Below are 6,000 nucleotides of genomic sequence, written 5' to 3' on the forward strand. Positions count from 1 at the left end.
GCATACTCAAACTAAGTATGATATTTCTACATTTCTAGTACCACTTAAAATAAAAGCTATACTATTTAAAATTGCCATTGTGACAGCAATTGTCAATAATCTTATTTTATCTAATCTAGTCTCTGAAAGATAAGACAGATAATTTAACATATGTCTGCATTCTTCTACCCTTACTAGGAATGGCCCTATGATTTTCCAAATGTAGGTAGAAAAGCAGTAAAGGCATCCAAAATACCCCTGACACACTGCCTAGTGTTCTGACTTCATCAAGAGGGTGCTGGGGTGGTAATGCAACTTACCTCCTTCCATTCCATCCAAAATAGATGTTAGGTACTTGAGGAGAAAACAGAGCTGCTAAGATGATGGAAATATTCTTACAAGTTGTTTGTTTCCTCTATGGATAAATCTTTCACTGTGCCAAGGAAATATTGGTAAATGATAGTCAGAGAAAAAGTGTGGTGAATTACAGTTATTCCAAAATTATCAAAACATGAATGTCCTAACACAATGCAGTCCACACTTTTGAAGATGCACATATCCCTGATCAGAGTTATGTGCATGACCCACTCTCTTACATGTACATGAGAAAACATGAACATAAAACCCATATGGCATTATTTGTGCTAGAAAAAAGTTGGAAATAAATTAAATAACCATTGAGAAGAAAGTGAATACATTGTGGCATATTTATTCATACTGAAAATAAAATATAGCTACACATATTGACACTCATGAATCTCAAAAACAATGTTTTATTGACAAGCAGGTTGTAAAAGAGTACATACAGTATTTGTATGAATGTTAAAACCATGTGAAACTATATTGTGAGTACATGCATATGTAATAAAAGTATGAATAAATGCATGAATATGACATAAAGCAACTCTAGAGAATGTCTCTAGGAAAAAGAAAACAGGGGTATTAACTCATAAAAGGCACAAATACAGTAGATTGATTATGCTTTTTATTTAAGAGATGTGGAAGGTACATCAATGTTCACCCTATTAGTTTTTACATCCTTTTGGATACCTTAAATAAATATTTCTACAAGTAAAAGACAGTACTGTCAATAGAGTTCCCAGTATTAAGATTAGCAACTAAAAATACTAGGTTTTTAAAACAAACACAATGGGCATAGTCTACCACTGGAGAAGTGTTCAATAAAGGAGTGTGGAATAAATACTGTAACAAATATATTTCCCTTCACATTCAAATATATTCAACCAGAAATTGAATGTTACAAGTATGCTTGTGTCTAGAAAATGCCCTCAGCAATGTTGTGAGAAAATTGTAGTCAACAGCATGAAATTATCGAGATAGCCATTTCTTCAATTCTAGAATTTCTGACATACAGACAACTTAAAATATGGGAAGAACTCACAAGAAGAAACCTAAAACTGAGTTGTCTACAGAAGCATAAAGTGCTTCTCCCCTGCCTGAAAATTAATTGCAGCTAATTTTAGTTTGCTCACTTCCAGTATGTACCGTGGCAAGAAAATGAGCTAGCTCCATGGTTTTATTTTGCCTTCTGTTTTGCTGTTTTATTTTTATTCTCTTTTTAAAGTAATTCTTTGGTCCTAGGCTAACTAGAGAAGCACTTTTTAAGCTTGAGTACAAGGAGGATGCTTGAGCTTTTGGTCTTCTGCACAAGTCAGCACCAAGTAAGACATTCTGCTAGAAATCCGAGGCATATTAAACTTTGGCTTTCATTTGGATTAAACACCTGTCAACTTCCTGATGAGATGTAATTACAGAAATTCTAGAAGGAAGGACTTGAGAGGAGCTTTCAAATGATTTTACTACTTAGTATCTTCTTAACAATGTCTTTTTAAACAAGAAGTCCATGATGAACACCTACATTAGAATAAATTGTTCTCACATTACGTTGTCTTTAGTTCTCTGTCACCCAGACAAGAAAATAGTAAAACCATGCCATTGAATACTTTTTCATATAAAGGGCTTATTTTTTGTGTGTGGCAATGGTAAGTACTTTAATAAAAAAGAAATCTCCAAAATATAGTCCTGAGCCTTGGAATATTTTCAAAATACTATGAGAAATATTTTCTAAATTTAAAAAGTATGTAACTTCAATGAATTCAGCAACCAAACCAATAAATCCCGATTTTTTTCATCATGGCTATAGAACTCTATTTTCTCACAATTCTATAGACTACATTAACCCTTTGATATTTGACTTAATAATTTAATAATGTCTCCTAAGTCTCTTTTATATCATTTGTAACATTTCTTTGAGGTTCTCCTGTGGTCTTGAAATCTCTTTCAGTTCATATTGCCTAAGGAAGTGGGAATATTGACATATTTGAGATATTTCTAGGTCCAACTAACCAATTAAAATTTGTACAAGACAACATGATGGGGAATTGCCAGTAGATGCTTTATCTTTTGAAATATACAGTAGCTTGAACAGTTAAAATAAAATGACAATACTGTTTGTTTATGGTCACAAAATCCCAGGAATCAGTGCCTTTGAAAAGAAGTAAAAGTCTTCATAAATACTTATCATTTAAAATAAGTAATCAATTTCTAGTAACCTCGAAATGTTGCAGATAAATGTATTTGAACATAAGAGTCTAAAACACAGGGCTGGGAATTTAGCTCACTGGTTCCACTGCCTGCCTTGTAAGAGCAAGGTCTCGAGTTCGATCCCCGTACCAAAGAGTCTAAAACATAATTAGTAGAGATCCTTCTAATCAAGGGTTAAACAAAGCCTATTCAAGCCCTCAAGATACCTTGGAAGATGAAAACCAGAGTTGAATATTTTGATCTCCATTTTGAAAACATATAATATTTGCCATAAAATATATAGCTAATTGCAAAATTTATCATAGATATAAAAGAGTGTATATGTACAATTTAAAAATACATAAAATATACTACAATGTGCCTTTCATCTTTAACCTACTTGGGTTACTTAACCTGTAACAAATGGACATCACCAGTATTCCAGACACCTGAAAATTCTTCCTCAATACCATTCTCTTCCTTCCAATCCACAGGGAGCCACCATCCCATCCTTTGTGTCAGTCATTCCCTTATTTTTCTTCATAATTCTATCACTTATATATTCTACATGTAACCCCAAGCAGTAAACTGTTTGGTTTTAGAAGAGTGAGTAGCAAGTTCAAATCTTACTATGTAAGCAAAGGTATTTTTTTTTAACTGGGGATCGAACTCAGGACCTTGCACTTGAAAGGCAGGCACTGGCACCAATGAGCTAAATCCTTGGCCCAGGCAAAAGTAATATTATCACTATCAGACAGAGGATTTCAGAAAAAAGAGAAACTGTCCTGAGACTGAAAATGTGGTTTCAAGACAGTTTGCAAGAAGCCCTTTTGAAGAAATCAGTCAGCAAGTTCACAGGAAGCCTAGGTCACACAAGACTTGCAACAGTGGGAATCCGGCAGGGCTGAAGTGTGCACCAGGTTTCAGGTACCACTCAGGAATCTGATCAATGAGCACAAGCTGCTCTGGACTTTCTGTTTCTACACTTGCGAGGGTCCATTTCTTAGGAGAAATTGAAATCAAATTACTTTGAATGATATGAATGTCCAATAAGACAAATAGGGAAGAACAGAGACTTCAACAAAAGCCTCGTGGGGATAGGGATCTTGGCCTCGTTCACTGAGCATTCTGTCTTCAGGTTGTGAAGAGACTACAGCAGTGACCCATTAAGGGTACGTTCACCCTCACCTCAGGCCCTCTGTGTTGAGTATCTTGGGATTCCTCTTCTCCATTCTCTTGGGAATTATTTTTCCACTAAATCCTGTATTGAATATCTGCTTTCTTGTATCCCAGGCAATCCTCTTATTTGTTTTTTTTCATACTTAGAATTGCATATCTTCCACTAGTTTCTTGAGAAATTGTTGATGAGTTTTTAAACAGATACAGCATTTTGAAAACATCTGTACTCTACTTATAGGCTGAATGCAGAATCTAGGTGGAAATAAGATTCTCATGAATTTTTGAAGGCATTGTTCTATTGTTTCTATGCTTTATGTGTTACTGAGTAACCCAAAATTGTTTTTATTTCTTATTTTCCATATTGACTTTTTGTTTTTCTAGAAAATTTAGAACCTTTTTTTCTTTCCTCTCACCATTCTAAAAGTTTGCAATGATGGTCTTTGATGTGGGTCAAGTTTACTCAGATTTTTCAAATTGTATTGTGTTGGTTTCTTGACAGATCTTTTCAAACTGTCCATTCATCTCTCAGGCCTAAGATGTTTTATATATTTTCTATAATCTTTCCTTCTGGATTTGCTATTATTTTGATATAGAAAGGTCATTTAATCATCTCATTTTTTCTCTCCTACCATCTATTTCATCATTTCTTGCTCTACTTTCAGGGAAATCTCATCAACTTAGTGTTTCTAATTTTGAGTTTTTAATTTCAAAGCATTCTTTTTATTTCTGAATAGTTCTGCTTTTATATGGCTTCTTACTTTTGTTTCTTGGATGCAATAACTTCTGAGATGTTAGGTATGGTACAGGGATTTAAATCAATTTTATTGAAATATAGCTTACATATAATAAATACACAACTGAGTTTTCACAGAGGTATTATTTTGTGTAACCATCATAATTAAGATATAAACAATTTCCATTGTCTTCCAAAATCTTCAAACGTTCTTCTGTGTTTTGTTCCATTCAATTTCCCCCAGATTTCTGGCCTCAGGGAAATGTTCATCTGTTTTCTGGCACTACAGATTATGTTTGCATTTCTATAGAGTATTAATTTACCCTAAATAGTTTCTTTCAAATTATTCGTATTTTGTTTTTCTTTGGTGCATATGTTTTGTTTTGTCTTTTATATAGAGGCTTTTCAGAAAGGTCATTCTTGATCTGCTTGCTGTCAAAAGAGAGAAATTACAAAGGTGACTAGAAGATCTGAACAGAAGATCTTGGTTTATTGATGCCAAGATTGACTTCAGTGTGGACAATATTGGTTACTTTAGGGAAAATCTTCTGATGATCAAGCATTAGATCTCTTCCTTGTGCTGGTCACAAGAAAGATAATCAGGAAAACTGACCAAAAAGGCTTGAGAATTATAGAACCTGGTTGAGGGTTCACTGCAGTAAGTCCCAGAATTGAAAGATCTAGAAATTGGAATTCAGATATCTGAAGGTAGGAAAGATAGATATCCAGCTCTGGAAGTAAGAATGAATTTATATTTTCTCCCCTTTTTGTCCTATCTTGACCCTCAATGCATTGAAGGATGTCTACCCATACCACTATAGTAAATCTATGCAGTATCCTGATTCAAATGCCATTTCTCATTCAGACACACCCAGAAATAACTGATATAAAATTTTCCATCACAGACTCTTGACAATCCTCTGGTATAAAGTATAAAGTCCTCAACGCTCTCTCTCTATTGTCAACTTTCTGAGTTCTGCTGACTCAGACTTGTCTTTCTGTTTTCCAATACTTTGTTGCAATTGGTTTCTTTATTTTTCTTCATCCTTGAGGATTTATGTCTTTCTTTAATCCCTTCACTTTATTTCTACAGATTTTAGAGAGGATAAAGTTAGATGTGCCCAATCTATTTTCTTGATCCCAAACTGGCATTATCAGATATTTAATACTCTCTCATATGTAACAGAAGAACCAATATACCAATTAATGAAATATATAAATGTTGATGGAATAAAGCATTCTTCTTTCAGTTTTTAATTTGGCCAATAGACAATTTTCATAAAATTTTACATTATCTCTATGTCATTTTCCTAATATAGACTCATTTGCTTGGCACAAAATTTTTTTTTTTTTGTACCGGGGATCGAACTTGGGTCCTTAGCTTGCGAGGCAGGCGGTGGAACCACTGAGCTAAATCCCCAGCCTGCTTGGCACAAATTTTGAAATTTTATATTCATTATGGTTTTAAACCTCTTAAAATAAAATGTTAAAATATAATTTAGATAAGAATTTCTATTTAGGATTTTTTTAAACTGAATTAAGTCCTCAGATGTTATTGCTTTTAG

This window comes from Heterocephalus glaber, unplaced genomic scaffold, assembly GCF_053883595.1.
Source record: "Heterocephalus glaber isolate CG9 unplaced genomic scaffold, H.glaber_assembly_v1.0 deba00001553, whole genome shotgun sequence".
Lineage (NCBI taxonomy): Eukaryota > Metazoa > Chordata > Mammalia > Rodentia > Bathyergidae > Heterocephalus > Heterocephalus glaber.